Below are 22149 nucleotides of genomic sequence, written 5' to 3'. Positions count from 1 at the left end.
TTGGCGGCTAAATAGCACGCGTAGCAATTTTTTCTCTTTGAACTTTTGTAGCAGTTCGACAGCTCACAGGTTACCACCTCGCGCGCATTATCCGTAAGTAAAATTTTCATTTTATAATATTATATAATTCATATTATAAATGAGTCATTTCATGTGAGACTACTATTTTGAATGTATCCCATACAGCTACTAATACTGTACTGGTTATTTAGTACTATTTTGTATGAATTTTGTTTTTTTGTTGTAGTATGTAAATTTGTAAATAGTAAAGTAACTTACCTATGATGATGTTTTATTTGCCAGATCAATACAGATATAGTTGTGGTGATGTCCTTTTGACGGGACCACGTTTTAGTGATTATAAGTTGTCTCGATAAATGGTTAATCTCGTCGCGATTTTGTTTTAGGCGAGTTTGAGTCCAGCTTTGTGTTCATCATCGCGTTCATGAGTCAAGAATGATACTTTTATTCATCTTCTTGTTCGTGACTACAGCTGCAATGTAGAGCTAGTATGCTAACGCCGAGTGTGTGTCGACATTAACATGACATTTAAAAGTTTTATTAGTGATTAAGTTCGCAGGTTTAGTTACAAAGTACATTGGAAACACCAGGCCCACCCCCCGGATATTATTTTAGTTAATTGTTCCTTTATTTTGGCAACAACTTGGCAAGTCATATTTTTACTTTAACATCTAAAAGTTGGGCTTGTAGGTTTTTTCAAATTAAACTTATAGTAAACTTTTCAATACCGAGTATTTATTACTACGACCAAGATCTCCAAACTACATGTGTTTCGTCCACTCGGTACAAGCTTAACACGTCGAAAACCAACCGTTGGAAACTGTTAAATAAATGTTAATTAAGCAAAATTTATTCATATACAGACTATTTGGCGAAAATTAGCGACTGTCTGATGGTTATATACATATTTATGTGTCTGACGGTGGTTTCAATTGTGTAAACCTAGGAAAAATATAAACTGCGATTAAAGTTAATGTTTTATATTTTTACCCCTTTCGATGAACTCCCATCACGAACTCCATGAAAAATTATCGACTAACGATCGATTTGTATGGAGATATCACCCTATAGACTTAAGACAAACCAGATTGTTTGCTTATACAACGCAAATTATCTATCGAGTCCTAGACTATGTATGAACACTGGTATTAGTTGTAATTTACAATTCCTATAATTCGCTGAATTTGTATCAGTGCATCAACAGATAGCTATTATAATGTGGTATATTTGAAAAGTAAACATAAAATGATAATTTTAATTATAATTATAAAAGATACACTAAAAGCAAACATGCATAAACAGAATTGTGGTTTTAGTACTTACTTCCCTATTTGCGTTATTGTACGCACATGTTTCGGTTTATATGAGCGGGAACCAAACAGTGAACTAATATCAAATAATTAATTATTCATTACGTAAAGAATTGATTTATAGGACTATAATAACATTTAAGGTATCCCAAAATCATTAATATGTAACGATCAATGAATAATTAATTTAAATAATATTCAATTTAAGAATGTTTCATTTAGAACAGGGAATATTAAGCTATTATATGTAACTGACATGAGAGTAAACGAATGGCACTTGCATTCTTCCCGTAAGAGTCTGAGCGTCCCTTTATTGGAAAAAGCAAACCTCCAATATTTTCTGCGTAGGAAGTGCCTTAGGTTTTATGGGTAATCATGTTGACAACGGGAAAAAAACGCAGAATCCTAAATTAGTAACATAAAGTTTTATGATAGGTAATTATAAAGCATTTTAAATACCTAATCTAAAAATCCAATTAAGTTACTTTATAGAATTTATTGGTTTTTATATAAAGCTTGGAGATTTAAGCTTAACCTGCAATGTCATCTTCATAGCAAGTTAAACGATAAAGGACAGTTTTACTGTGTTTTTTGACTAGGGTTACTGACCCAATATATGTAGTTTGAAAGTTTCTATAGAGTCTCTTTCAAGGTTTAATACATTTTCAACTAACATCGCGCAGATCAAGAATTTTGAACTTGTATTTGCAAGGTTTTGCAGACGCAAGTGAACTCGGGCTGAGTCTATTTGAGGGCAGATTTACAAATCAATGTAAAATAGATTTATGGATTGTCAAATATAGGTTTATGCTAAATACGTATCCAAACACTTGCGAAGTTTAATTAGCTGAGCGTTTGGCGTAGTCTCTCTTACCAGTTGCAGCTGATGACGAAAGCACACTCGTTTTTCTATTTTTGCGTGTGTAAGTCTCAATGTACGATAACTTTCATACAAGTTAACTTGGAGTTTGAAAGTTTAGTTCGAAACTCCATCTCTACTATATCTGTATCGAAATTTAAAATGTTAATCATCGGTTCAACGGAAGTTGCAAATTTAAAATGGTAGGAGGCGAACGCGGTAATCTTTGGTATGGGTTTAACAAGGAAACTTAAACTAGGTAAGATCGTAAGTTAACGGAGGTATTGTATTTACTGTTACATGAACATGTCTTTTTGAGCATCAAAGTTAAATGGAGAATCACATTATACAAATTGGAGACAGGGGGCCTCTTGTCTGGAGACCGCCAAATCTGTTTACGGCCCTGCTCTAGTCCCTGACTAGTTATATATTGAGTACTTTATAGTTAAACACTTACTAATATACGACTACTAAGTTTGTGACTTTTGTGAATTCATATTACGCAATCAAAAAATCTGAATTAAGAATTACAAAAAAGTTAGAGGGGAAAAATAAAACATCATTAGATAATATTTTGTGAGGATGGTTCATATTTAATTGCTTTTAGTAATTTTCTGTGTAATTCAGACCTTTATAACGCCATACGAAATAACAAACTGTATACAGGTTTCTTATCAGACTTTTACAGGTTATTTACATGAGTGGAGAGGCTTTAAAGCGCTAAAAGCCATAAAAAGTAAGTACATAAAAATTTGAATACTACAGCTGCGATAATTCTCGTACATCTTATTGTGGGAAACATATTCGTAGATACGAACAGATAAATTGGTACAACGTTAGCAAACTAAGCCAACTACACTGATATAGTTTAAAATTATCCTAGTATGTTCCTTTAGCCCTAATAGCCTTATACTCTAGATGTTTCTAGTTCCATTAATATTTTATAATATAATAATAGAAAGGAGGGTTTTTTCCCATTCGCAAGATTGTGATTATCACCGATTGAAATGAAGAATCTCCGAACTCTATATAATTTTAAACCAATTTCCGGTAAAGAAGTTGTACCAAATTTGTTGTGCTGGATAACAATTTTGCATCCAGTTTTCTTTTGTAGGGAATGTTGACTTGTATCTCTCCCCAGCAGTATTGTACTCGTATAATGAGAGATGGGTTGATTTATATACATATTTATTATTCTTGTCTATGTGCAAATTAAGATTAATGCAAAATTTGAAGTCAACAGATGAAACCTTTCGCGAAATATCATGCTAAAAGATACAATCACATTTATTATCAATAAACTGAGTTTTAGTGATTAAATCATATAAGTCAACATACCAAGTCACCACTCATGTACATGCGATCCTTCATCAGAAGCGTGAAGACGGATGCCTGGCTGACCCCTAGCTTCCGAAACAAGTAGCTTTGTCCTGGTTGGGACGTAAGACACACGGACCAGGCAAGATGTCATCCGAAAGGGTTCCGGCTTGGGCCCTCCGTGGCCCGTAGGGGGTTTAGTGGGTAGTCCGCAAGGGAGTCCCACACTCCGTGCGCAAATGCATTCCACCTACGTAAAAAAAAAAAAAAAAAAAAACCTAGTCACCATAAAATGATGATTTATGTATTGGAATAGTTAGGCTACAAGTATGAATAAGTCACACGTTAAGATCTGTTACGAGAGTACTGAGTTTCTTTACACATTGATGATTTATCATGCTATTTTCTCGTTGTCATCATGGTTACTCATAGGACTCAATGTAATGATATTTGATAAAATTCAGCCAAATCCCATGGAATGATTTGTACCACAATCGAACTCAGTTTCCTCATATAACAATGCAGCTTCATAAAAATATGAAGTCAATAGGTTGGTTCGTTTTCGTGCGGACAGACAGACAGACAGAGAGAAATACAAGTTATTTTTCCAGACACTTGAGTGGCTCCGTTAAAGCTCATTTGGTTCAATGGTTGAACGACGATATCAACTTCATAAAATTGTATTTACGAATTTTCGTCATCTCAATTTTGTAAGAATCTTCTAGATTTTGGGGTTCTCCTGATTTTATTATCCGGATCAAATCATATCATGTAGAAGAGCTTGATGCGATGGAGCGCATTTTGAGAGTTTGTGGATCAACCTACCGATCACTGGACTGTAAGATATTCTTAATTATTTACTATGCACCTTAATTTGAAATTAGTTAATGAGTATTGAATTAAATTTATATGGTTGAAATTGAAACGAAAACTATAGTCCCTTGTAAACACGTGGATTTATTCTATGTTCAGACTTTTAGAAAATCAAATATACACATTTTTTTAAATTTCTTCTTTTTTAAATATACAATCGATTCACACCCAAAGAAAACTAAATAGTATCTAAATCGAAAAGAATCTGGATATCTTCCAAAAGTAAAATTTCTTCTTAAAATCAAATTTCACTAAAAATACTATAAATCTGATTAAAAAACTGTATTACTATATACAGTAAAATACTGTTAAAAGATTGAATATTAAAACTAAAATTACTTGACAATTAAAATTAAATACTTAATAAACAAATATAAAATTTACTCATAAGGTCAAAACTCAAAGCATTCAAAGGTAAACGATTCGAAAAGTTAGAATACACAGACAGTCTCCTGGAACTAAAACAGTTACATTATACAATGACAACAGGAAGATTCTTACTTTAATATATACAATTTTTCAGACTCTCTAGAAGAAATTGGAATTACCAGGAAAAAGTATTTTTACTATACACTAAACATATTAAAATAAATCTAAACAATTTATGGAATCACGGCTACTTACAACTGATGACTATTGGAGTTGCAGCTCAAACGAGTTGAATTCTTTTTATTAGATACACAGTTACTTTACTTGTCAATCGTACCCTGAGCCAGTTCATCAGTTTGGGCCAGGAGCGATGAGTGGGCGGGGATATGGAGAGGTAGGTGAGATGGTCAGACAACACTGACGAACATGATATAACAAAGAAACGAGCAACGAGAAACGAGGTTCATCCGCTAGAATCAGTCGCGGTTCCAACCCAGCCAACAGCCTGCTTACATACACAAGATAAAGTCGTTGCTTGATTCCAACTAAGGAGCCTACTCAACATGCCTTTCAGAATATTTAGCTATCCAATTAACCATTGAATGTACTCCAAAGAGTGGTTAACTTTACTACATCGTAGTCCGTAGTTTATGTTCACTCGAAAAATAAATATTCCTCTCTTTTTTATGAAATCGAACTGAAAATTAAAAGAAAGTACATTGATTTTATATTAACAAGTACAAGAATAGTTTCATATGCTTGTGAAAACGTCTTCACTCATATTCAAGTTCATGCTTTACTCTTACAGAACTCGTCACGATTGTTACAAACAGACAGCGAAAAAGAAGTTTCATACACAATACAGGGATGTTTAATAACTACAGGTATTTTAAACTTTTTAAAACATTTATGGTGTCTTGGATAGAATGAATCGAAACTTTAGAGAATCCTTATGACCACTAACTGAAAAATAGAATAGGAAAGATATATGTTTTTCCACGTATTCATTGATAATTCTGATTTTGATTAATTATTTGCTTTCGATCAATCATTGAGAGCAAAAAACTGTAAGAATGTGTGCACAAATAACATTGGCTTCGTGTAGTAGAGAGAAAATTGAATTCCAATATCCGCCCCAGCAGACGGATGGAACCATATCCGAGTAGTTTAAAAAGTAATAAACTTCCCTTTGCCTAAATGATGAGATCAACCGGCATCGTTCAACAATTCTACGTCAATTTGGAATTGTAAGTACATAATCGATATCTCTGTATTTTGTCAAAGTCGTGGTTATGATTCAACAATTAGTATTCGTTATATAATTACTAGTACAATTGTGAATATATTCAGTTACTACCCATTCGGTTGCTATTTACGTATTAGACAAATATGTGTTTGACATTTCCTTATGAGTGAATGTGAGTGTTTTTAAAACTCCCACTTACGAATGGTAAAATGAGTTAATATAATTGATATAATGGGTATTTTCTAACTTGCACAACCCATGTAATGTTAAATTGCTATAGTATTCTGAAATTGTGAAATTATGATCACCGTGTTTGTTAACAATGTGACAAAAACATTTTAAACTAACATGACTGCTAATACTGATTAAATCCGGGTCTGTAAAATCCTGTTTTCTTCATGCATTCAGACTTCTCCATTAAATCGCGGTCCATATTAATGTTTAAATAATCGAAGTCTACACATCAATTCACTATAAATTATGTTGTATGTGTTGGGATAGTTAGGCTACATGTGTTAATATGTCACATGGTTGAATCTCTTTCGTGTGTATTGAGTGTTGTTTAAAATGTATTTATTCTGTACGAACATGGCTACCAATGTAAATGATTCGCTAACGCGCAGCCTAATTCCATGGATTGACCCCCATATCATGAAACTCAATATTCCTCATATAGAAATGAAGGTTCATGCACAATTTCAAGTCAAAATGATCAGTTCGTTTTTGACATATTGTGCGGATATACAGACATAAATGAAATGTACTAGCTCCAAGAGTTATAGGCTTCGTGAATAATAGGTTTAACTTATTACTCAGGTCTTTGAAAGTTTGTTTTCAATGTTTGGGATCAGAAAAATATAACGTGCAAATAAATATACCATTTGGTATTTCTTTAGCTATCAATATACTCCCATTTGGATCACCTCCAAAACCAACGTGACTGACTGTCGAATTATTTCAATTGTGAGATTCCTCTGTAAAAATTATGAAAAACTAGATATTATTCCCATTTAAAGCAAACGAGCTCTGGTCACTGAGTACGATAACCACATCTGACAACCAATGCCATCCACGCCACAGACCAAAGGAAGAAACGAGGGTTGTGCCGTGGATAGCATTGCTTTATTAAATTCTTCCCTTAGAGTTGTACACCCTTTGAGGTTTGTTTGAGGTATGTTTATATTTGGAATAGTTGAATTTAAGTGTAATATTTTTGTTAATACGTGTATTGTCTTTATTGTACAATTTGTTTAAAATTATTTATAATTGACACGTAATACATGTATGACTATTATTTATTTAGGTTACTGATAGCAGTCAGAAAATTTCTTGGAAAGGAAATTCCTCGACTAATGTTAGGTAACATTTGGAGTTTCATAAGTTGATCAATAAAGTAGCAATAAAAGACCAGTTACAGCTGGTTTTTTATATTTTTTAACACTCTGTAAACTTACAGCAAGATACATTTAAAAACATTTTTTTTAATTATCTGAGTCAAGTGATCTTTAAAGTGAGGTACCACACGCCCCATATTTACATTTAAAAACTTCCCAATAACAACCTTCTAACCAAAAAAATACACCGTCGTACAGATTTTTTGGGAGGTTCGAGATAATTTTATTGAATCCTATGGCCACGAAATAGGAAGGATTCAGTTGAATTAGTTTCAATTACTTCTTATATCACTACAATCAGTTGGTCCAGGTGGTCTGGTCTACCCTGTATAACGAGAAAAGTTAGAGGAAGAAGGGTGCACCAGAGCAGGCACTTCATTACAGCAGTTGATTGTGCAGGATTAGCGTTCCAATGGATATCCTATTTCAGGACTAATTGTTTAAGTGGAACTGTGAGACGCAAATTTCCAGATAAACGCTTGTCTGAATATCTTAGTCAACTATGTTCTCCTTAGACATCTCAAATGATCTGCTAGCGTCGTAAACTAATTACTGTAAATCTATACCAATAAGAGGCTAATTATTGATGTTGAAAACAATGCTCTTAGTGAAAATATCAATTGTTATGATTTTTACCAATTTCATAAATTGATAAACTAATTGATTACTAATTTCACTTCTGAGTTTTTTTGTTATGGGCTATACAAAAATTACCACAGAGCCTACAATTATTTAATTCCCTAAATAAAGACATTGTAACACTAAAAAAAACTTAAACTGGTATTATGCGTCATATAATTTATACTTAATGAACATTTCAAATTTAAAAACACATAGAAGTGTATAAGGTGTCAATATAGTAACGAAATTAAATGTAAACTTATTAAGTATGCATGATAGAACAAGAAGAAAACATACTAACTCATAGCATAAAAATATATTGCATACCAAGTTTATATATATATATATATATATATATATATATATATATATATATATATCAATGTGCTGTGTTGAGTTCGCAGAAAAGAAAATAATAAACCAAGGATATACAATATAATACAAGGATATATAATACAATTCCTTGGTAACCTTTACATTGGTAGGAAAGTATAACGATGTTTAGTATACTGTACATCTTACATGAAAAACCAATAATTTGATTTCCTTTTTATTTCATGGATAGTTATATTTTGTAATGATGAAACAAAATGTATTGATCGGTCTAATCCCATGTTTTATTATATAAAAGTTACTGGAATATCACGAAATTATAAGAAGTAATTTTAGTACCAACTTAAACTTCTTTAAATCTATTATTTTCAATTATATATCTTTGGTACATTGAATTTAAGAACTTTTATACAACTAAAGCAATACCACCAATCACAAGCCTTTATGTATATATAATACAAGGAAAGTAAACATGATGAGTAGTTGAGGTTAGATACTCACTTCGTAGATGTTAGAACAGAAAGTTTTACACTGTACGACTATAAAATGACTCTAAATATAGTGTAATTGGCAACACCACTAAACAAAATAAAACAAGGAACAAGCTTTGCTAAAGTTTAAATCTATAACTGTAAATTTAAAATCTAATTCATTTTATTCTCGGACATCTTCCTGTCGGCACACGGACAGACACAATCATAAATAAACAGAAATTGACACAGAAATATACTCAACCAAATCCCTTGCTATCATGGGATTTGGCTGAGTATATAGTTTTTATTTTATATACACAATACAAACACATTGTTGTGTGTATATAAATTAAATTTCATGCAACATTTTTAAGTCTACACATGAAATCTTCCTCGGAATATCTTGCCATATGATAAATTTACATTTGTGTTACAAAAATTAGGTTTTATAGTGGTTTTCAAAACAATTAATTAATCCGGTGACCTCTTGAAGCTAAACATTCACTTACTGCCCTATTATATTTCGTATATCTCTGTATAAAAATGCTACATGTTCCAATATCATATGATAGTACAAATTGATTTATTCTCCAATCTTTCGTTGCCATCACGTTTTCCATAAGACTAATGTATAAATATTCAAGAACTCTCAGCCAAAACCTTTGGAGTAAGATCAAACATCATAGAATCAGTGATACTAATTTTTAAATAGAACTTCATGCAAACTTTCACGTTTACAGTTCAATTAGTTTTCAAGATATCGTGCGGCCAGACTGATATCTGCCAAAGCTCAGCCAATAAAAATCTGTAACTATTACTATTTTATTTTATTGAAATTGAACAATAGCTTAGCATATTTTCAACACAAAATAGTACAGTATTTGATTATAAATGTTCATATGAAAACCTAGAAGGTCCTCGACTAATGTTAGGTAACATTTGGAGTTTCATAACTTGATCACTTAGCTTAGATCAGAGTTTACTTAGCTTAGATAGATACTAAGCTAAGTAAATCTGGGACAAAAACTCATTCACACAATTTCAAGTCACACTTTTTAATCATCCTGTACTTGAACACAGTATATTATAAAAACTAAGGACGACATCTTCTCCATCCGTACAATCGAAATACTTATATGAGATTATAATGTGGACCTCACCCACAAAAGTTCTCCAAATTTGAATAACCTGCCTGGATACCTGCCAGAGGTGGGTGTTCTGAATATCTGAAGAGGATCAAGGCCAACAAAAAGCTGATGTAAGTTCGAGAAGAAGACGTTAAAGAAAAAGGTTACTTGTTTAAATGGTGTCGTATATGGCAGCAGGACATTGGTCAGGGTCGCCGAGTACATTTGTTTAATTCAGCAAGCCTCTGTTACTGTTGTCTGCTTTCTAAATTAAATCAAATGATGCGGTTTCTCAATTCATCTCGATACAACGTACATATGGTGGATATAGTAAATTATTTACAGGTTACATATTATTATTAAATGTATACTTTTAGTAAATTACACATCTTACATAAAAACTATAATTTTGCTAAAAAGCAGTGATTTTAATTATCTAACAACACGTACTCTACTATATGCTTCAAAACTCTCAGTTTCATTTAAGGATTCATTAAAACTATTTAAACTTTTTGTAGAGTAACGTAGACGCCTGAGAGTTTTAAAAGGACGACACTGAAGTGAAAGAAGTATCTTGTTCTGTAGACGTTGTGAAATACAACAACTAATTAAATGAATGAAGTGTGTGTTATTTTTAACGTAGAGATTGATAGAATCCTGTCTATTGTAATTGTCCTCATGAAAGGAAGCTGGCATTTCCGCCGAACAATGAGACTTTCCTCCGAAATAATTTTAATAATTGTCTCTTCAGGTCTCAAGAAAAGATCGAAAATACGAGTAAACCTTGTTTGCCATAATTTTTAATTAATTAAAATTAAACCATGGTACGAAAATAGTACACACACAAATAAGCCTCGAATAAGTTTTTTGCCTGAATTAACCGATAAAAACTTCAAGATGCGGTAGTTCTTATCATAAAGTTTATTTAATCTATTAGTTAACACAGAAAAATGAACAGTTTATTATAAAATATAAATAGTGAAACAAAAAATACTTTTTTGGATACCTCTTAAAGTTTCAAGATTATGCGGCTTTCACCGAGTATAAGGAGCCACAGATATTTTATGATTAGACTGTGGCATTTAAAAGTACCTCTAGGTGAAAATATTTGAAATATATTTTAGTCGTCATTTATAATGGGTTATTACTATTATTTACGAGTGACTCTTGAAAAGTAACTTATTCATCAAATAAATTATTATCCTCTATTTAGTTTGCTAAATGTTGAAATGGAACTAAACTCAATATTCATTTGCATATGTTATTTGCACTAAATGAGACACATTAAGATTAATATTTTCACACTCGTAGAAAGAATTGACTTGAATTGAATTGAATTCTTCACCAACGCCAATTAATATGCAAAGTTTAAGTTTAAGGTGGAATTTTGGTGACGATTAACGCGGTTTAGTTTACCAGTCATTATCTCTGAAATTCACCATCATCCCAACGAGTTGTTATGAAAGGACAACAGCTCACATTCTTATATCCTATGGTAATAAAAGATAATATATAACTTGATCTATAGCAATGTTCAAGCATCCAGAATAAACACTGAATAAATCACAAACTTTATCGCTGCACAGGTGTATTAAATCAAAATAAAACTGTTTTGATAAAACGGTTAAATATATTTTAGTGGTTTGAACGGTTCCAATTTTTACCATCAGGAAGATCATCTCTTTGATCTTAAATATTGTTAATATTCCTGTACGTTGGCAAAGTTAAGGATTTTCAATGAGGCAAATGACATACTTAGGTTACATAGTGTTCAAAACAAAATCAAAACAGTTCATGAACATTAAGTCAGTGTTTACGAAGAAAGAACGGGTTGTGCACCCATTCAGCATTTATGAATGAGATGATACAGAAAATAATCATAATTTATAAAGTTAGTCCGGACTTAAAAACGACACAATCAACAGGCAGGCTACATCTGGAAGTTTTTACGAGCTAGGAGGGTGAGGAGGAGGAGGATGTTTACTTCCGTCACGTCTACCTCTCCCAACTCCACCAAGTTCCCTCGTTAAAGTGCTTCTTCAGTTCGTTCCTCAACCTTAACCGTGTTCTAGTTAGGAGGCAGTTTACACTCATAATGTGTTTTCCTGTGTTGTATGAGGTATTTTTATTAATATTTCATTTTAAGACTTTTAAAAACAATATTTGATGTCTTTCACCCATATTATTTGCTACCGTTACGAAAAAAAGAAGGCATCTGACCGTTGATAGGAACAAGTTTTCTTGACTTATATGATATATAGGTCGTGAAAAAATATATGATAAAAATGGAAATTAGGGTGTCTAAGGAGGACAGTTTGGAGAGCACTGCCAATAATTATGGAGGGGAATATAAGAAGAAAAGGAACTGGAGGTGACTTTGTTAAAAGTAAATCCACAGATGACCATTATGATAAAAGTAACTAGCTTGATGATAATGATGACATCTCGTTTCGTACTTCTCCCAAATAGTATAATTTTAAAACGAAATAATAATTGCATAGCGCTGGCGGCTTGCATGAAAATGTAGATTTAGAAACAAAAACAACGCTATTACATTATAAATAATGTTATTTATTTAATTAAAGTTAAGTAATTACATTTGTATGTCTATTTACAGTAAAAAGTCAGCTTATATTTCAGTGACGCAATATGGTATCTGCCTGTGTGGGTATATGGTGGAGTAATTTTACGTTTTCAGCGACCATTCGAATTATTATTTTAGACGTTGCGATTCACAATTTCTACACTTTTAACACTGATCTGGAAAATTCAGGTTAGTGATATGGAAGGGAACTGAATCGCCTTTTAACCGCGTCCCTTTTTGATTGAGTTTTCCAACAATATCGAAATTCACATTAGTGGGAAATTTATATATTTATATTTAAGGTGTGTCGGTAAGAAGGTCTCTGAAGCATTTACTTTAATATCTAGGGTTGTAATACCTCTATACATAAAAAGGCAGGGTTAGTTAAACCATTTATAACTTAAGAATGGCTGTACCGATTATAATAATATCTGATTTATTGGATTAACCTCTGTTCTAAATAGCAGAATAACTATTAAAATATCTTAAAAGTTCAGAGAAAAATCAAGTAAATGAATAAAGAGAAATATCTTTTATACAGAGTGTCTCGTAATTAGTGACCAAAACTTTACGAAATTACAATACAGGTGGAAAAAATAAATATCATCATATAATGTATAGTCCTATCCTGCTTAATATTTTGCCTGTTTCGTTGTATGTGTGTTTTAGAAAACAATTTTTACCTACCAAATGGTAGAGACGTCAAGTCAAAACTTTGCCAGTTTAATTATCTTATTATTATAATACACATTAGATACAAGTTTGAAATAATATAATTTACGGATACAAAATGGCGGCCTTTTAAAATGATTAAACACGAATATAATATTAATAACTTTATGACGAATACTTTTGTTAAAAAATAATTCAAGTGATAAAAAATGGACCTTTTCAATACCAACATTTTGGTTCTATGTTGCATTTTCTAAGATAAGTAGTTACAGAAATAATTAAGATTTTACAAATAAGGGGTTATGAACAAGTTATTAATATGCATTTTGTTATAATAAAGAAGGATTCATGTAACAAAAAGCCACAATTTACAATAATACCTGAAATGTAAAAAATATCGTAAATCAAATAAACAAGAAGTACCAATACCTAATTATGATTTCTTAGTAAATACTCAACACGGCTTTCTCTCTGCTGGTTGTAAAGAATATATCACTGATATATCTTCACCGGTTATCTTCAAAAGATATCCGGTGGCGATATTTTGCTCCTTGAACATTCTGCTCCTGAATTGCTTCATTGTTGCTTCAACAATGCGATCAATCAAGTCCATAGCGTCCGGAACAGGAGTAGAATACATTAATTGTTCCATGTGCACCAAGCATAAAAATCTAATAATAGAGAAAAATAATATATGTCTGTCCATGTAACCTATTCATCAAATCGTAGGGCCCAATTAAAATGTCATATAATATGCCAGTCGATACTTTCACTTAAAACATTTTTTATGGTGGTGTGGAATTGTTGCATATGGATTGTCTTGAGCCCATACACGATTAATGTTTAAATTAATTAATCGTTCACAAGAAAAGAACGATTTCATCACTGAAAAGGACATTTTCAAAGAAGTTTGGAGAATCTACTTCTTTGTGCTATACCCAACGAAATCTCCAGGTTGTAGGTCCTCCACTTTTTGGCATTTAAAAGGACTCAAATGTCCATGTAATGTTCTCGATACAGAACTTTATCTAGCATCCTTGTCATGTGCTATGGCCCTTGTACTTGTCGACGGATTATCTTCTACGTATTGTAAGACAGTTCCTTTGAAAGCAAGTGAAGTTCTAGGCCAATCTGTTATCTGTGAGTTCTTTTTAACACTTCAACTCTTATTAAGACGATAGTGGACTGCAGTAAACACCTTATGACCCGGTTGGTGTCTGTTAGGAAACGCTCTGCGTAAAGTCTTTTCGTTAGACTTGCATTTACATATCCATAGACATATTGAATAGTGTATTCAGATACTGAACAATGATTCATTTCAGTGTAAACTAATAATTGCAGCAAAACTAAAAACACCAATATTATACAGAAACACAATGTATGGAGGATAGGGATTTAGAATCAATATCAGTTTCAAGTTGTATTTATTAAAAAAATCATTACAAAAATGAGCTATCTCTTAATGTATTATTAAATGTTATATAAAATCTGCTGTTTGCTCGATGCATTGTGAACATCATAAGGAAATATTGAAAAATTCCTAATGCTCTACTTTTAAGCAGGAGTTATTTAGTAGTTACCCATACCTTTATTTGAAAAATAGTAATTATTTATTTAACTACTTAAAGTAGAAAATTAAATAACATAATAGCAAAATATTTGTATTGAAAAAGGCCATTTTATATCATTCTAATTATTTTTTAATAAAATCACTCGTCTTAAAGTTATTAGTCATTAGCAATTTTAAATGGCCGTCGTTTTGTTTCCGTAAATGATATTATTTCTCATTTTTATGTGAGATGTACACTATTAAAAATCATTAAACTGCTGGTCATTAAACTGGCAAAGTTTTAACTTGATATCTCAAACCATTTCGTAGGTACAAATTATTTTCTAAAAAAACACATACGGCAAGACAGACAAAACACTAAGCAAGGTAGAACTATCCATTATATGATAAAATTTGTATTCACCTATTTTATAATTTCGGAAAGTTTTGGTCATTAATTACGGGACGCCCTGTATAATAGTTTGGATTGAAAGAACCTCATGTAATCATATGTTCTGTGTAGCATTGTAAACATTGTTTTACGACAGCACAACCATATGTTTACCTAATTTAACCGCTATTTTCAATTCGTTTACATTTATAGTCTTGTAAGCATAGAGTAAGCTTGATAGCAACATTATTTCTTTTCCTGCAACCAAATACTAACCAGAGAGTAAGAAAATCTCTACATGATAAAATTGAAAATTTTAGTCCAGATATACTTTTATCTGTATATTATGGCACATGTTAAGTATGCATTGCTTGGTCAGAACAGAAATACAGATATCAAAGAGAAAGTTATTATCTAAAATTTAACACAATTTACAATACATTTTATCAATACATTTATTATTTATATTATTAATTATTAATACCTTTATAATTTATTAATACATTTTAGTAAAATTAATACAAATTTTAAGTTATAATACCCACGTACTTTAAGTAGGCTTTTCAGACCTCTGTGTGTATATATATCAGGGAACAAGGCAAAATGAACTATGACACAAAAATTATGAAGACCGAAGTAGGTTACAATGCACATAAATATACACTTTTTGTCATATTTCCTTGATAGGGTGAAGAAGTCAAAATCAACTATGGCACAAAAAATACTAAAACTGGAGTAAATCAAAATGCCCATAAATATACATTTTTTGGCATATTTTTTTTGATCGTGGCAACAATGAAAACCTAACATTGGCGTTGGAATTATAATATACATAATAAATATATTTTACTCGATCAGAAGTGCTCTTACAGCGCTAAGTCCACAACATTGCGTGCGAAGCCACGGGTTATTTACATTCTTATAATGGTTCCAAATCACTTTTAAACCATGCGTTAATATTTAATATTTAAAATGAGTGAAAACTTATAAAACTTTTACAAAGTGAAGAAGAGGTGATGATGGTTTTCTTAAATGGAAGATCTTAGTCAAATTAAAATTTATTATTTACTATCGTTAACAATTGATTGAAACGGTTTAAAACACAAACTACTCACAGATTTAATCAGGGTGAATTGAAACACCATTGAATACCCCACTCTCAATCCGTCCAAATCCATTAATTGAACTGCTACTCTAGTACGGCGGTCACCAAACTCATGTATGCAACTTCGTCGACATGTTGCAAAAATTGTTCCCAAAGGTTTTTGAACAACTAAAAGATTAACTTTTTATCTGAAGCTGTTTTGGTTAAGTTACCATGAGGGCTCAATGGAGGGATTAGTTATTAATCAGTATTAGTAATTAAATAGTAATAAAAGTCTGTCCTTGTACATTTTTTTATTGGTCTTCGTACTATTACATTAGAAGTCATTGTAATATTATATAGGTAAACTATGTAAGTTTACAGACTGCTTAGTCTTAATTCAGATTATTAGTATATAAAATCCTCTCTAAATTGTCAAACCAAAGTTTCATGAAATTACTTCCAATTGGATAAAGCTACTCAATGCTTCTTTCAAGTGTTCCTTTATCATTCTTAAGATCTAATCAACCAGATATTGTAAGATGTTTATGTAAAACCCTTTCTGCAAAGTACACTTCACCAATATCCTTTGACTGCACATGAAGGGAACGAAATTGGATTAAGGATTCTTATTGAAGGGGTTTATAAAATGTGCTTCATCGAACTCATGTGTAATTCCTATTCATAATTACAAAAATTGTATAATCTATTATTAATAATAGTTTTAAAATAAATTCAGTAATATCTTTATCGAAGCTAAAATTGATTTTAAATATATTAAAACTTACCAATACCTTATTTGTAAATATATAAGAAGCTAATGGTGCTTATTTTGAATTTCTTGCCAGAATTTCTAATTCTGTATTAAAATCAAGGCAATGCAATTATTTTGGCCTTTTAAAAATGTTTTATTTACTTATCTGTGCAGTGTAATTAAAGAGGGATTAAACCAGATTTTATCTGACGTACGATTGGTTTAACGGTGTGACATGAATATAATTATATCCCAAAAAGTGTGAAATTTTCATTTTTCATTTTCATAAGTTTATTATTGAAAACGTATTAAGTATTTTTGTAAATTTCATCATTACGTGTTACAAGAATGTAATAATATTTTCCCAGAATTAAAATCTACCTTCAAAACAAAGAATTGTATTTCTGTATCATCTGGTAAAGTGATGTTAACTTTGTTAAGGCTTTTATGAATAATATAAAAACTAAACTATCCAGAATAAACTAAATGCTTTGAAATCATCACTGCTAGCATATATAGTTAAAGTAAGATAGTAATACTATATTGGTATTTAAGACAGCTGGTATTTCTTTATATAAATACAGTGTATATGCGAAAATTTCATTCAAATCTATCCAGTAAGGTGTGTATGATTGAGTATCAAATATCCCAACATCTAAATATATTCAAAAACTTTCAAATTTATAATATCAATAGGATTAATAAGAGAACTGTTTGGGATACAGCAAAACCATGTTGCATGGGTAACACTCATCATGCTATTTTAAAGGGCGTATTAAGGTGAGGGTTGGCATGGACAAAGTGGCTTCCACTCATGCGAGGCTGGTCACGCCATTAGAACTGTTTGGGATACAACAGGACCATGTCAAATGGATAAAACTCATCTCACTATCAAAGGAGAGATAAAGGTGAGAGTTAGCTTTGATGAAGTGGCTTCCACTCATGCGAGGCTGGTCACGCCATTAGAACTACTTGGGATACCACGGGACCGTATTAAATGGATAAAACTCATCTCACTATTAAAGGAGGGATAAAGGTGAGATTTGGCTTTGATTAAGTGGCTTCCACTCATGCGAGGCTGGTCACGCCATTAGAACTGTTTGGGATACAACGGGACCATGTCAAATGGATAAAACTCATCTCACTATTAAAGGAGGGATAAAGGTGAGAGTTGGCTTTGATGAAGTGGCTTCCACTCATGCGAGGCTGGTCACGCCATTAGAACTACTTGGGATACCACGGGACCGTATTAAATGGATAAAACTCATCTCACTATTAAAGGAGGGATAAAGGTGAGATTTGGCTTTGATTAAGTGGCTTCCACTCATGCGAGGCTGGTCACGCCATTAGAACTGTTTGGGATACAACGGGACCATGTCAAATGGATAAAACTCATCTCACTATTAAAGGAGGGATAAAGGTGAGAGTTGGCTTTGATTAAGTGGCTTCCACTAATGCGAGGCTGGTCACGCCATTAGAACTGTTTGGGATAAAACGGGACCATGTTAAATGGATAAAACTCATCTCACTATTAAAGGAGGGATAAAGGTGAGAGTTGGCTTTGATGAAGTGGTTTCCACTCATGCGAGGCTGGTCACTCCATTTGAACTACTTGGGATACCACGGGACCGTGTTAAATGGATAAAACTCATCTCACTATTAAAGGAGGGGTAAAGGTGAGAGTTGGCTTTGATAAAGTGGCTTCCACTCATGCGAGACTGGTCACGCCACTAGATCTGTTTGGGATCTCGTAGATCGGTAAGTTGTGTAGCCTAGTGTTTCTGTTCACTAATCAAATCCAACACAGTTGTATCTCTTTTTTATTAATTTGATAATTTTGTACCCTTTTTATTGTTATTATGCTCTAGGAAAATTTTAAAACATTTAAAACTTATTTTTTTATCCTAGCAGTTATATTTCATTTTTATATAATGGTCTTTTTGGTAGTCACATGAGGGGTTTTAAACCCTAATAATGTATTGACTGCACTAACTAAAATGTTATTTATATTCATGTTTTAGCTTATGGCCGTGAATAATATTCTGGTTAGATTATATGAATTTGTATTATGTGTTAAATCTCAGTTTGTATTACAGAATGTTTGGACTTTGTACTACTTGAAATGGATTACTTCAAAACTCTATTGTTAGAGTTAGACAAACGTTGTTATAATAAACATTTTGAATCTATTTAGACGGGATATTTGAGAATCTTGAGTGGAAAAAGCAGGTGTAGTACAGAAAACAAATAATTGAACATTTCAAATAACTATTTGTATGACCTACTATTGCATGTTCCAGATGAATCAACATAAATCACTACAATTGCAGAATATTTCAATGTACAAGTAAAACATTTACGGCATAAATCAATAATACCGAAATAACGAAGGAACGCCAGAGCGCTACGAAAGAGATATTGCACAGACAGAATACTATATTTTAAAACGTTTAAAAAAGAGTGTTTTATAAATACCCTTTATAATCTCATAACAATACACTTGATTCCAAATATGTATTTATATATATTTTCAACAAAAAATGCATTGTACGAAATGTACCAGCTTTATTGATTTTAGCCGTAACAACAGAGAATTGTTGGACACCATTTTTGGAGTGAGAATATCAAGGGACTGTTTGTTTAATTTGCTGATACTCGTTTAAATTTAATTTTTATTCAACCCATAAGTTAATGTTTTAATTGACGAATAAATGAATAAATTATGAATAAATATTTATCATGCATCCATGCAATTGTGTTAGAACGCCGTATCTCTCAAAATTGCGGTTTTCCTGTCATACTTTAAATCTGTATCTTCCTACTCGTAAATCGATCTGGATGCCTTTACTACATCCGGTGTATTATTACTACCACTCTTAAATATTCCCTTCCTACCTCACCAGGACATTTATGATTTAAACACTATTATGAAACCTAACTCTACGAAAAAATGTGAATGTGTCGTGTAGCAAGATGTCTTTAGAAAGATTTCATTTATAGACATAAAGTTTACATGAAACTTAATTTCTTCCCATATAGACAAGAATATGTTGTCCATGCGTGGATTTTGGCTAAATGTCATTGAAGCATATAGTTGCTCCGACACAATTTTTTTTTTCTGCGCGAGTGTAATTTTATGATGAATTCGAAGCTCTATTCCTATATAAGCAATATCGAGTTCTATTATGGTGCATGTTAATCTATGGAATTTGGCTGAGCGTTAGCGAATATTTTTACATTTGTCTTATGAGTAACCGTGATGACAACGAGAATTTAGCAGAGTGAATAAATGTATAAGCAATCTGATTATACTTTTACATATACGTACATGAAGTATACTCCCTTGTGAAATGTGTATGCATACAGGTAAAAGAGAAAAAAATAGAGAGGAAAGTTAATGTTATAAACTGGCGACAAGATTTGATTTCAGCACTCTTGAATGTATCGTGTAGCAAGGTATCTGAGAAGGATTTCATGTGTAGACTATAAAGTTTGCATGAAACTTCATTTCTATATAAATAAGATCGTGTTCTATGATGGAATTTGGCTGAGCACTCAAGAGGCTAACGTAATTTCTTTTTAATCTACTGGTGTGAGAGGGTGTAAAAGTTTGTTTAATTGTCTGTATACTTCTCCACAAGAATGATATGAAATATAGATTTGAAATTTTGAAAGTAACCTCAGTGAAACCTGATATGCGATACGTGGTCTCGCGTACTCCTGCCTTGTTGAGTAACTGCAGTTTAAAAGATATGAAACAATATTGTTTTTAAAATTGCATTTCTTGCTGTATACTTATAAAATATAATATGATGCATTTTAATTAATATTGAAGCAAAGAAATGAAAAAAGGTAAAGCGCCCCATTTATTTCGGAAAAAGATTACGGATAAGAAATGAAATTAAATGAAATATGCCTTTATTCAAGAGGCGGAGTTAGGGCTATTTAGCCCTCTCTACCACTCAACCTCACATAATATATACAGATATATATATATATATATATATATATATATATATATATATATATATATACATATTTACATTTAATAACCTTAAAACTATAACAAATTCCATTTTAAATTTAAATTTAACCAATATATATACTACTATGTAATAATAAAAAATCAAATTTATCAGCTGGATATGTAGAAAAATTTCAAACAAAGATAAATTAAAACTTAAATTAACAATTTACTTTTTAAATAATTTCTTGTTATTGCTACATTCATTCTCTCAAACACACAGCCTGACCACAAGCACGCCACGAGCACCGCCACCCGCCACCCCTACAGACCGCCCAGCAACAAGTCCCTGACCCCCGCCCCAAAACGAGCTCGACCTTCTATAATACAGATATCATCAGGAAGAGAGTTCCAGAGGCGACATAAGAAGTCCTTTCTGACACATAACTGGGGACATGTAAACAAGACCACTCAGCGGTCACCGATTCAAGCAGCAGCCACGCTGGACGTTATTTGACTTGGTTATCTTAAAACCAAGAATTCGTTTAGTAATGTAAACCCAAATGTTATTAAAAAACTATTCTGCAACGTTCAAAATAATTAATAGTAATGTGTGTTTTCATATACATAGGAATGAATAAGTTAAAATAAGTGATTTTATCATCTAATGATTTTTTTAGCATAATGTAATTTATATAGAATAGTAATAACAATATGATGTGATAATATTTAAATTTATTATTCAATGTCAAATAGTTTCCATTTTGTTGTTGCAATTCTAAAGGACAAAATATATTATGCTATTAATAAAGAGTTAGATAGTTTTTCCTAATGATAAAGATTTGTAAATAACTTATATTTTTAGTTATAAATATAAAATGACGTGTCAACTATTTATTAGCTAATGATATAGATGTGATCTCTAATTTAATCCGACAAGTATAAAAGTTTGACAAAAATTTTATAAATTTTGTTTGAAAACCATTCATTTCTATTTAATTTACGTGTATTGTTTGATTTTAAAAACTGATACAATTATATATTTTTATTTGTAAAGTAAGTCAAAAAATTGCGATACAGTAATTTCTGATCACTCGATTGCAAACTTAAAACTACGCATCTATAATTATTTACATATTGAGTAATAAATAAAAAAATACACTACCAAAAATGTGGTCAAGATAACTTTAACGTTTGGTGTTCCCACT

This window comes from Homalodisca vitripennis, chromosome 1 (genome assembly GCF_021130785.1).
Source record: "Homalodisca vitripennis isolate AUS2020 chromosome 1, UT_GWSS_2.1, whole genome shotgun sequence".
In the NCBI taxonomy this organism is placed as follows: Eukaryota; Metazoa; Arthropoda; class Insecta; order Hemiptera; family Cicadellidae; genus Homalodisca; species Homalodisca vitripennis.
Note: the sequence above shows the minus strand (reverse complement) of the source record.